The 12,320-nt window shown below is 39.3% G+C and overlaps 1 protein-coding gene across 4 annotated transcripts in view; it reads left to right on the forward strand.

Moving 5' to 3' along the window:
* Window positions 1–482: 482 nt before the first annotated feature.
* LCLAT1 (lysocardiolipin acyltransferase 1) overlaps window positions 483–12,320 on the forward strand; it is a 111,958-nt gene continuing 100,120 nt past the window's right edge. For 2 of the 4 annotated variants that reach the window (XM_066546315.1, XM_066546318.1), the window contains exons 1-2: window positions 483–605; window positions 755–848. The gene's annotated coding sequence lies outside the window, so the exon portion shown is untranslated. Of the gene's footprint in view, window positions 606–754; window positions 849–6,604; window positions 6,690–12,320 lie in introns of those variants that run through there. The other 2 variants (XM_066546319.1, XM_066546316.1) reach the window with 2 other exon arrangements.

The following is a 12,320-nucleotide window of genomic DNA, read 5'->3' on the forward strand; positions in this document are numbered from 1 at the left end:
TTAAAACCTCCTGGAGTTTCCCTTCTAGGGGAAGGGAAACTGGGGGTTTCACCAGCTTTGTTTACCTTATAAAAACATACATGTGGAAAGACTGTAAAAAGGTTAACTCCATCAACAGAGCGGTGGCAAAGGCGGTGCAATAAAAACTGAAAATACGGCCCGTTTCGGGGAAAGTTAAGACAAACCATCTCCTCACAGCAGTGGAAAACACGCCACGGTCGTTTTCCACTACTCTCCCATCGCACAGGCTATTTTATGACGAATTCCGGAGCTAAGCAGGAGTACGGTTTTCCCCTCGGTGCAGCGCTGTGGGGCGGACGAGCCGCTGTCCCTTTTGGGCTCGTGCCCCACAGACCCCGAGCCCCGTCCGCGCGGTCCCTTTAAGGGGGCCCTGCCGCGAGCGCTGCCATGGCAACGGCGTGACCGCCGTGACCGGAAGTGAGCGGGGTCAGAGGCCGCGGGAACATGGCGGCGGCCCTGGCGCCCGTGGGCGGTGGCGGCGGCGCGGCGGCTCCGTGAGCTCCTCCCGCCGCGGCGGCTCCCTGGGCTCCTCCCGCCGCGGCGGCTCCCTGGGCTCCTCCCGCCGCGGCGCTGCCCTGTCCCAGGTGAGGGAGGGGCGGACGGAGGGGAGGCCGGGCCGCGGTGCTGGCGGTGGCAGCGGCGCCGAGGCTCCGCAGCTCCCCAGCTCCCCTGGCCTCGCCGGGTGGTTCTCGCCCGCCGGGCTCTCTCTCAGCCGCCTCCCGTTTGTCCCCAGGCATGGTCGCCGCGCTGTAGGACGGCCGGGCGCCGCGGCGATGGAAGAGAGCGCTTGAGCTTGTCTGCGGAGGCGTTCCATGTGTGTGAGACGTGTACGGTACCCGAAACCTCGGTTTCAGTGCTGCTGCTTTTGTTGCACCTGGAGGAATAAATAACCGGAGGCCTGTTGTTATAATCTCATCTTTAGCGTCTTTCCTTTTAGCTTGTACATACACAGAAGCCAGTTAGGGTTTTTTCCAGCTGTAACTGAGTGGTTTTCCTTGGTTATTGGTGCCTGTTGTCACTTTTCCCGTTAGTATTGGCGTGTGTGCTGCCGCCTGGGTTGGATGTGCCCTCTGGCAAAGCTAAACTTTGACCTGAATGGTCTCTTGTGCAGTGAATGCAGGGTGAGTGCTGCAACAAGGCTCGTGGCTTTGCACAACCGGGCTGTTCAGCACATAGCTGTGGCTGCAAGAAGCTGCACGCTAAAAATAAACGCTGGAGTTTTAAACTGGGCGTCCAGCTTTACACTGGTGCTTGTGTGTATTCATTGCAATGCAGTTCTTGGTCACTGGGCTTCTTTAATCTCTACTTCTGTTAGTGTGTGGAGTGGGCTACACTAACGGGTAGTGTATTTTACTTACTGATTGAAAACATCACCATATCTCACTTACTTCATAGCAGCTGGGTGTTCTGTCCAACAGCCCAGCTACTGCTTTTGGACATTTCAGTTGTAGATAGTATTGTAACCTTCTAATGTTTCTCAAGCATGAGCTTATTCTAACACTGTAAACCAGAGATTAATAGATGGGTCCCCCTCCATCCTGCTTCTTACTTAACAAATGGGGAAACTAGGATTAAAAAAAAAGCCAAAATATGTCTTAAATTGAACACAGAAATCTAAAATGAGTTGGTTGACTTTGCAATCATGTTTTACAGTATTAGCTCATAGTCTGAATGCAGAGCTGTACCTCAGCACATCAAGGTAGCCTTTACCAGTGTGAATTCATAGTTTGGTCAGTGTGTGGGCTGCAGCTGAAGAGTGTGGTCTCACTCCTTTCCATGGCTGGCCATGGGTTCTTGTTACTCTCTTTGTAGTGGATTTAGTGGTTGGATGATTTCAGGGACAGCTGATCTAAGAGTTTTATGGGGATGGAAGTTATTCCAGTGAGTGCTTGCTCTGATATGAATGAAAGCTGTTTCTCCTTCTGCGCTAATGTAACCCAGCTGTGGGTCAACCATAATGTGAAACTGTACCTCGAGAAACCAAATCTCAAAGTGGTCATTCAGAAAATCAGAACTACACCTCAAACTTCTGAAAAGTTTCAGTTTTAAAAAAAGAAAAGTCAGTCATGCGTAGGGAATATATGGTAAAACTGAACAGAGTATAAGCCTGTGAAGGAACTTTCTCATCTTCCAAGGGTTTTTTCTCCATTCACTGCTTGCCAAAGTGTTTCTGTGCTGAAAGAGGGAAGTCACTTACAAACCTTTATTTAGACCTCACATGGTCCACCATGTGTACTCAGTGAGGCAGAATCTTGAAGGAAAGATAATTTTGTACCCTACTGTGAAAACCAGACTGAGATTGTGCAGGGAAACCTTGATTCTGGTATGGTCCAGCTCCTCAGTCTCAAGGAGTTTCGCCTTCTTGGCGTTGTCTACCTCTGCCCTCCCCACAAACGCAATCTGGAAGGAAGATTGGAAGTGGAATAAGGTGTCATCTTCACACCCACCTGGGGTTTTAGCAGTGTTAGGATTTGCTGGATCACATAACCCTTTCTCCTGTTGCTCATGTGGGAAACTCTCACGTGTTTCATCTGTTCCTGCAGACTATCTACTCCTTTAGCAGCTATTTTTAGTAAAGCCACATTTTTAATCCCTAGGTTCTTAATGTGAACTGCCATAGGTGCAAATCCTCTTGTCCTTCTGCTGGCTTTCTACCTGATTCTGTCTAAGAGTTTTCCCCATAGAGTTTATTTATCTTAATTTTTGTTTGGACAGTCTCATGTATGTCTTTTCTTTCTTGTCACTTGTCCCATCCTTCAGTGTGCTGCTACCCCTTACTCCTCCCAACTTTGTCTCAATTTATGCTTTCTTCCTACCTCATGATTATTTACAAATAATTGTGTTTTCCTCTGTCCTTCTTTCCTTATTTCATTCTCCTCTTCTCCACTTACAGTCTTGTTGAAGGCTGTCCCTTCCTTGTTCCCTTGTTTCTTCAGGTCCTGGTGCTGGGAGCACACAGACACGAGGCACTGAGCTCCACAGTCTGGTTCAATGTTTTCTTGGCACTGGCCTGAGGAGAGCTGGATTGTTTGTGTCGTGTGTATGGTGCTTGGTCAGCACTTAGGGCTAAGAGAGGGGGAGATGGAACCTTTGGACAGTTGAATTTTTGGAACGGGTCCCTGCTGACTGTGGGCAAAAGCTCACAGTTTGATTTTACTGTTTGTTGCCTTGGCCTAACAAGTAAATTGCTCCTGAAAGACAATTCTGCATTGTGAATTGTCCAATTTTTTGCTATAGCAGGGCACAGTGACATATGATAGAGCTATGATAGCAGAATTCTTCAAACATACCCAAAATGTCTCTTCATTTTCCTAATTTTTTTTTTCTCTTAGCTGAGCTAGTTTACTTGTGAACTTGCCCTTATTTTGATACAATAAATTTAATTTACCTAATTACATTTGTTTGTATTAGAGTTCTTGAATGCTTAGGGATTAAAAACTGGGAGAGTCTTTACTTGCCAATGCAAAATTAGTAGCTTTGCACGCTATCTTTTCATGAGTTTGAGGACATTAATTTGCCTTTAATCTGATAATAGGCTTAAGGTGGTTTTCCCTTAGGAACAGAACTGCTTTTTTTCACCCTGCTTTTCCAAGATTTTGCATGTGTGATCCTAAAACTCCCCTGACTCTTGAGGAGCTTGTTTCAGGCATCCTTTGGTGTAAAACCTGCTATTGATGTTATTTTAGGTATCAAGGGAGCAGGTATTGCTTTCATTCCAGTGTTTCTGAAAGATATTTCTTAATTTCGGGTGCTTTTTCATTGAGCTTACGATGGTTTCATTGTTTTTAAGGCATCCAGCATCTCTTACTGTTGAGAGAAATTGATCTCTATTTGCTCTTCTCCTTTGATGGCAGCTCCAGAGGTGCCATGAAGGCTAAATGAAGAGTTCCTCATGAGTCTGTATGAAGCAGTTATGTGGATCAACTCACACTGCTGGTAGAAAGAGAATTAATTTTTACTGAAAAGTTTCTCTGGTCCTTTATAAAATTACTCTTTGAATGATGGTGGTCCTGTGAACTGCTGTGTCCCCAGACATGCTCCTCACAGTTCCTGTGTGTTTTTACCTATAAATGACAGATTGTTTTGTACTCCTTTCACCAAATCAGTGAAACAACAGACTGGGCTGAAGTCAGAAGAGTCAAAAGATAACTGAACACTCAGGCTTTCAAAGGAGACCCAGAAATAGAAAACAACCAAGTCATTAATTTTTCTTCTTAAATCAAAGCCAGACTATAAAAGGCAGTGCAGGTACTGACAAGTACATGCCATCATGATTTTTAAACAAGAATGGGGTTACTTTGAATTTCTTACAATCCTGCTAATTGCATCAAACTGTTCATGATTGTTGCAGATCAAGATTTAACTTACTTTTCAAAGTAACTGGAATTTACAATGGTTATACATGAAATGGACAAATAGCTCTGGGGTGAGCATGTGGTTATGTTTAATTTTTATCTCCTTTTAACTTTTGCATGGTCAGGTATGATAATGATCCCATGAAGATATGAATGTTAATTTTTTGAAGTAACAGAACATATGTTCTATGACCCTTTGCATCTATTTGAAGACCCTCTCTGGTGTTTGAAGGTAAAAATGTTCCTGTCTTGCTACACATGAGAGCTTGGGTGAAATGCTTCCTGATGCAGTTTTAATGGGGATAAAATGGCTGAGGACCCTCTGTTCAGCTTGAGCAGCTCTTGGAGAGACAGAGGCAACAGAGAGAGATTCCTTTTTTTTTCTTTTCCTCAGAGAAAATTCTTGAAGTAATTAATTCCACATCATTTGGTAATTCTGCTCTAAGATTTCATTATGGTTACTCCTATCTAGTGTTGGTATTGATGTTTAACATTGATTTCCTCAGTCTTCACACAAACAGTCTGCATTTGTTCAGATGGAGTATTAGCATTGTGTTTGAATTCAGAAGATAATTGTATATCTTGCAAATTACCCGATGGCTGTTTCATATTGAAACATTTAGAAATCCATTTCAGTTTCTCATAATTATAATGTTTTAGTCAGACAGCCATCTAAACTTAGGACTGCACTTTGGCAGTGATATGCTTGTTTTTCTAAAATGAGCACAGTTTTTGTGGTTAAATTTTCCTTTCATTTAAGTATAGATTTTAATCAGTGTAGGCCAAACTTTTCCAACCATCTTTAAAATTAGCTCAAGCCATATTTTAAAAAGTATGTTCTCCTAATGGGATTTGACTTACATCAAAAAATATATGCAGAAATTAATGTTTTTAAGCTGATTAATGTTTTTGAACTGTTTTAAAACAGCCTCAAATAGGATACTAGTAGTCACTCTGTAATAAATACCACTGAGAGCACTTCACGCTGTATTTCTGAAATTTGAAAGGTAGCTGTTCAGAAAGAAACTGTAAATTCCATTCATCAAGCAGCTAAATTACAACATCAAAACACAGTAAAATGCCTCTGTTTTTCCAGACTTCTCTGCAAGCAGTGTGTGAAGTTTTGGAGATTACTGAAGTTTTCATTGGTTGTCTTGTGTGTCCTTGGGCAGGTTATAGTTAGCATTTTCAGTTGGTGAGTTAAAGCTGTAAACAGATGTCCAGCAAATGTACAGCTCTGGCTAGATGATATTCAGCATTTTATGTATTCCCACGCAGAAGTGGGAAGGAATTTGAATTGCATCTATCAGGTGACTATTACAACCTTCTGAGTTGCTGCTAAAGCTTTGCTTGTTTCAGTTTCTAGAAAAGTGCTAGAAAAACCCTCAAATAAAAAGACCCCAAGAACTGTTACCAATCTTGTATCACTGTTTTATACCCAAATGCAGAAAAAAAGGTCTTGGCTATACTGAGAGTTTTCCAGTTGGCAGAGTGTTCAGAGATCAAGGGAGTCAATCTGTCAGCAGACTTCTCTTCAGATAGACCATTTCTTCTGATCTACACAGGTAGAGTAAATTCCTTTCCCTAAGTGTGAGGAGAAATGTAAGAGAATGATGAGTCCTCTGGATTTCCATTTTGTGTTTTTATATGAGATGTGCTGGTTAACTTTGATAAACTCTCCAGTGAAAATAATGTCAAAAAATTCTGTCCTAGTTTGGACATGAAATTGTGACAAAGCTCATTTGGTTTTTTTAGACGCTTTATTTTATTATTCAGATGCTAGAAGGACTAGATCCTTCTGGTTTTTAATACCTGCAGTAATCAGACATTTGTTCAGCTGAACAATTCCCTTTGTTTTCAAGATCATGTTTGTGATCTGCTTGAGTGTAAAGAGCATTGGTTTTGAAAAAGCAGATAGTACTTTAGCAAGAATAAAACATAATAAATTTAATAATGACTGGTAAAGCTTGTTTTTTTTCTTCTAATATTTGCAGCTTGTGCTATTACCTTTAAGAAATTTCTATGATGAAGCACTTTTAATTTCAGTGAATGATTTTTTCTCATAAACTTGACTAACTCTTCACCAGAATTCTTGTGGTACAGTGGGAATTTCTTAAGCATTCTGTTCACTGAAAAGCAGTTACATGTTTTGTCCTCATTGAGAAACAACTTTTAACTCTTCTGGTATGATACGCCAGGAGACAGTGATGACTGCATGCTGATCCATGGAAGATATAACTGTTCAAAGTGAGCCAAGCTGCAGATGAGCTTTCAGGCTAGTCAGAACTTGGAGCTTGTTTCTGGTTCTGCTGGGTAAGTTTTTGAGATTGTGTATCAAGATGGGGGCCATGTGCTCCAGGAAGTCATTGCTTGGTTCTTTAACAAAGCCAAGGAGAACTGCAAAAGATTTCTCAAAGAGCAAAACAAGTAAAAGAAATTCTTACCTGTTAAGTCTCTGTTGGGAACCAGCTCATTTTTTTTTTTTTTAACACTTCACTCATGGAAATCCTCTTTGCTTGAAGAGCCCAACATTTTAGAAAGTGTGAGGTAATACACTCATGCCAAGGTTATGTAGACAACCTGTAGTCTGGTAAGGTAAGGCAAATAATTTCCTTTCAACCTCCTAAACAGACAGTAGCTTTCTTCTGGTCCTCCCTCTTCAGTGTGAAAACACCACTAATCTGTCAATTTACCTAGTGAATTCCTTTAAAAAGAAAACAGTTTTAGCAATTTCTTTTAGGATCTCTTGCCCAGGTCAATAGATTTGTCCTTGGGACAAGCAAAAAGGATGGGTTGCCAGTCAGCCATTTATGTGTAATTCATCATCAGATAGTGGAGTTCCCAGTTAATGCCCTGGGAATTGGCATGTACTTCACATTTGGAAAGGGGGTGTTTGGTTTGTTTGAATCTCTCTTAAATAATTACAGACTGTCTAGGAAGATGGAATGTAGTGTTCTGGTTATGTTTGATCTTTCTAAACTTCAGTGATAGACTGTTTGAGGGAAGGATTGGTTTTGCTGCATTTTGTGCTGCCTCCACGAGATGGATTTTGCACTAGAGTTTCCTTAAAAAAATACTCGTGTCTCAATATGATTTACAGTAAATGTTTTGCAGACTCATCTATTTCTAACCATTGGAAGTGACAAAGGGTGTGTCTCTCCCAAAATTATGGCTTTGCTCAGAGAAGTGTGTTCTTTTATTAGGAACATCAGGTTTAAATTTTCTCTTGAATACCAAGTTTGAAATGAAATCCTTATAGTTATCTGCTATTTTGAGCGCCTGCATGGGTCTACCATTCATTACAGAATGAATACTTCATTAATTTGTCATAAATTATTCTATCTTGAGATGCCAATTTCCACAATTTACTTACATTTTAATAGAAAATTTTAGAAATTATTATTTTATCTCATAGAGTATTTTTACTTATGTTGCAATAAAGGTAGGCATTGTATGTATTGTATCTCAGTCCTGCTATGAAGAAAGAATCTTGGTCATTTTGGTAAATATTGAGAAGCATTTAGTTTTGCACCTCTCCTGGATGCTGTGTTAGATGTTGAACAGTGTCAACTCCACTCAGCAATAAAAAACCCCACGCTTTCAAACAATACTTGAATTGAACAGCACATCTCATTTATACTATGACAGTGGGTAAAAAAGCTGCATGTTTATCTTGTCTGCCACCTTAATAGTTTTTGAAAGACAAATGCCTGCTAAGTTGTCCGAGGTCAAACAGCTATTTTTTTGTGTGTGTTCTAATTACAGCAGCCATCAAAGGACCTTGAGAGATGACTGACCTGCAAAATTGAGACAATGGCTCTGTAGTTATGGAAGTATGGAAATTAAGTTTAGGCAGAAGCAAATGTGCCTGAAGTGGTCACAACAGGGATATTGCTAAAATGATTCTTGATATCACAGGAATACATATTCTGTCTAAAGGGAAAAATAGCTGAAATGACGTGGGTTTTGTTGAGGTAATTGTGGTAGGCTGGTCTACTGAAGAACAAATATGATGTGTTACATAGCACTCCTGTACTTCTCTTTGAAAACATACTAATAGCAACTATTTTTAATTGGAATGAACCTTATGAAAAGCTTAGAGGATTTAGTAAAGTTTTCCTTTCAGTCACATGTTAGCTGGATTTTCTGATAGTCTGCCTTCTCTGTGTCTTTGCAGCTTGGCAGACTTTCACCTTCCTGCAACAGCACGGGGCCCCTGGAATGGCTGTAGGAAATCCTTCCCCTTTTTAAAGGGAAGCTGTCAGTTATTCCCATGTTCCTTCAGGTCCTTGTCCATTTTACATGTCGTCAGTGGCAAATAGAGGTGCCAAATACAGTTGTTCTTTCTTTTTTAACCCTATGGAAGGCATCCATAAAACTCTTTCAGGCAAACTGGCACTGCACGTATGTCCCAAGCTTTGTTATCATGGGCTCTGGGCATTCAGCTTGCCTTCAGAACTGAAGGTAGCATTGCTGTGAGCAGAAAGCTAAAATGAGTTTGCATACTAGAAAGAAAGATTATATTCCCAGTCTCCATGATCTCTCACTGTGTATTGAAGTACAAAAGTCGCTGGAAAAGGTATATTTAGGACAGGGTTTTGTAAAGTTTAGAAATACATAATATCTTCATAAATATAAAATAGGCAAGCCTTCAAATTTTGGGAAACTAACTGGTAGCTTTGGATTTCAGTGCAAGATATTTTCTATGAACACAGTATTAACACAGATGATAATGTTTACTAGAAGTCTCACAAAATGGCATGTTGGCTAAGAGATGCCCAAAAATGGAAAGTAGCAAAATATTACTGTAAATATAGTTCCACAGGCGGCAGAATATTTTAGAATAAAAATTTTTGGCTGTACAGAAAATTATTTGATCTGTTAGAAAAGTAATATTTTAATGAATGCTTATAGTGTAACAAGAGGAAAAAGAAATTATCAACAGGTATTTCTTTATCACCTAAAGACTGCTCTTACTGCTATTGCACTCCAGCCATTTAGCCAAAAGTTTACAACCTTTATAGGGAGTGTATATTACAAGCTGCAAACCCAATACATTTGGCCTGAGTATCCTGCAAAGATATTTCCTGCAAATTCCATTTCCCCACGATTTTTACTTGTGGAACCTTAGTTCTTCTGCATCCAGCTGATACAAGTCTCCCTCTTAAGAACTTGTGTTTTGTTGTTAATATGGAGGAGTGGCTCATCCTTAGGAGCCGCATCTACTTGTGTGAGACCTCAGTGTCTGTCCTCCGTCTGAGAAAGATTATGGTGTGCTTTTCTGCTGATTTCAGGGTTTTGATTGATTTTGGAGGGAAGTTATAAGAACTTTCCTCTCTGGTTTGGGAGGTATTTGTTACAGAATTACCAGTCGGTTGTTCTTGAAAACAGTCACCCAGTTAACATCTCTCTCCTAAGCTGAACCTTACTGAGATCTGTCAGATTTCACCAGACGTGGGACTGAGGAGTAGAACATAAAAGAGAAGTTAATGTTGGAGTGGGATCTGGGGAGAAGCAGTGTTATGGGCAAGTATTTTTTTTCCATTTTCCAACTGTTAAGCTTCAACCACGTTAATAATATTTCTACAAAAATATTACTCGGCTAATTTAAAGCAAAACTCTAGAACGCTTATATCCCACATGGCATGAAACATTCCTGTTTTTTTTTTCTTGGTGTATGAACTTCTTACACAGAAAGGAAATGAATTTTAGAAAGAATGTTATACATAAACCATTTGAGACATTCTCTGTTAAGGAAATACCATCTGTCAAGAAAGATGCAGCCAATGTTGAGTTATATTAAAAACATTGTAAAGGAAACATTTCTCAAGGAAAAGTGGTTTAATTAAAACATTTTAACTGGTTTTGTTCTGGAAAAAGCTTAGGAAATGTCTATATAAGCATTCTAAATGCAATCATAATAAAAGCTCAATTAATTTTTTCAGAAGGAAGTTAGCTTGGATAAGTTGTTCCTTAATGTAGAATAAAGAAATTTTCTGACTACAATGTAACTAGTAGGAAAAAAGAAAAAGAAAATACTTAGAATCATTACTTTATTACCTTCAAATTCTATAGTTTGATTGATGTAATTGATTTTTGTTGATGGGCAGAATTTATTTCAAGGGGAAAATAGGTTACATTTTAGGATTTTCATATTAATGTTTTTATTTGAAAATCAGTTCTTTTATGAGCATTTAATAGCACTAGAAGACATTGTTTTGCCTCTGTGGAGGAAAATAGTGAAGTACTCATAAAAAGCTACCTAGATTAGGCATAAGAAACATTAAATACGATAGGATTTGCTCTTTCTTTAACTCAGTTGAGTCTGCTGGTTTAAGCAATTGTACACTGACTATACAGATTTAAACTAATGGCTTGAAATAAAAGCTTTTGCTTTAATTAGCACTTTGCTCTTTCATCCATTAACTTGTTAGTAATACCAGACCTACCCTGAAACATAACAAATACAGAAACAGTTATGTCTGATCCTTTTCTAGCTTCAGTTGGTTTTTTTGGGGGTTTTTTTGGTTTTTTTTTGGTTTTTTTTTTTTTTAATTTAGTGAAAGAATTTGAAGGGAATGCTTGGAAGTTATGGGTTTTGGCCACCTTAAATGCTGAGGTTTTGATTTTTAGGAAAGCGTGCATATCGTACATGGGAATGTTGGGTCTTCCTCTGTTTAAGACATCCTACCTTGTCATTGGAGTATTTTCCTTTCCTTTGTTCCTTGGAAATAATAAAATGACATTTCTTAAGTTACACGATTGTTATTAGAGATGAGCAGCTGTTACTCTCCCAGATTCTCTTCACAGTAGGCTCATGATCTTAGACTTCATTAAAATACCAACAGAAACATAAGTGACAAGTGATATATGGGCTAAGTTTTTTAATATCACCCACATCTCCTTATTTGAATTGACAGGATGTACTTTCATTAACACGTTTTTTCCTCATTAAAAACTTGCTGTTTACCATGGCTTTTAGGAATGCCTTAGATTTAAAGAATGTGGTCTGTAGAACACATTTTACTTGTTGCATGTGCCTGATGTTGTATCCTGAACTGAATAAAGGATTGGAGATGATCATCTGAAGGTTTCTGTAGTTAAATGTCACTGAAGACCTGGATTTTACTTTTTGCTTAAGAAGCAACATATGTAACATTATTAACAGTAACCACTTGAGATCCTTGTATTTGAATAGTAAGGTTCCAAATTGGACATCTATAAAATAAAGAATGCAAAGCTTTCACAGCTGCAACTGAAGCTGATAACAACTGTGAATTGTGCTTGTGATGTACTGCACAGTGACAAATATTCTGAAAAAAAATTAGTCTGGAAACATTCCAGATTAAGCAGACACAATTCATATGCTGTGTGCTGAGTTATAATATAGGCCTTGAGTTATAAAAATAAAAATAGGATCTTTTTTGAAAATAAGTTGGTGAAATACAACACTTTCAGATAGCAGTATATTAAACTTAAGATGGAAGAAAAAGGAGAAAAAAGAGGGTTTTGCCCTAGAATTTTAATATCTAAGCACTCTACTATGGGAAGGGGAAAAAGAAATACAAAGTAATTTCTCCTTCTTCACCCTGCTGTCATGGCCTGTGCATTAGATAAGGTGGGGTTCCTGTGTGAAAAAGCAAACCAGCCAGGGAGCAACAGCTTTAAATCTGGTGCTTTATAATTTCTCTATGTTTCATTGTGCAGCTTCAGTATCCCAAATGTTTTTTTTGAGTGGTGCTGAATCCCCTGATCTCCACTGTGGATGTAGCAAACTGTACTTACACTGAGGATGACCCCTTGATTAATGTCATCTTCTCCCTCTTGTAAATTCCGATGTTGCTGTATCTGACCAAAACACTTTCTGGGCCAAAACTAATCATTATGTGTTAGATTTCCACAGCATCACTTCATCTGTAGTCTGAGACTATGATTTCCTGGCAG

Source organism: Molothrus aeneus, chromosome 3 (assembly GCF_037042795.1).
Source record: "Molothrus aeneus isolate 106 chromosome 3, BPBGC_Maene_1.0, whole genome shotgun sequence".
Taxonomy (NCBI): Eukaryota; Metazoa; Chordata; class Aves; order Passeriformes; family Icteridae; genus Molothrus; species Molothrus aeneus.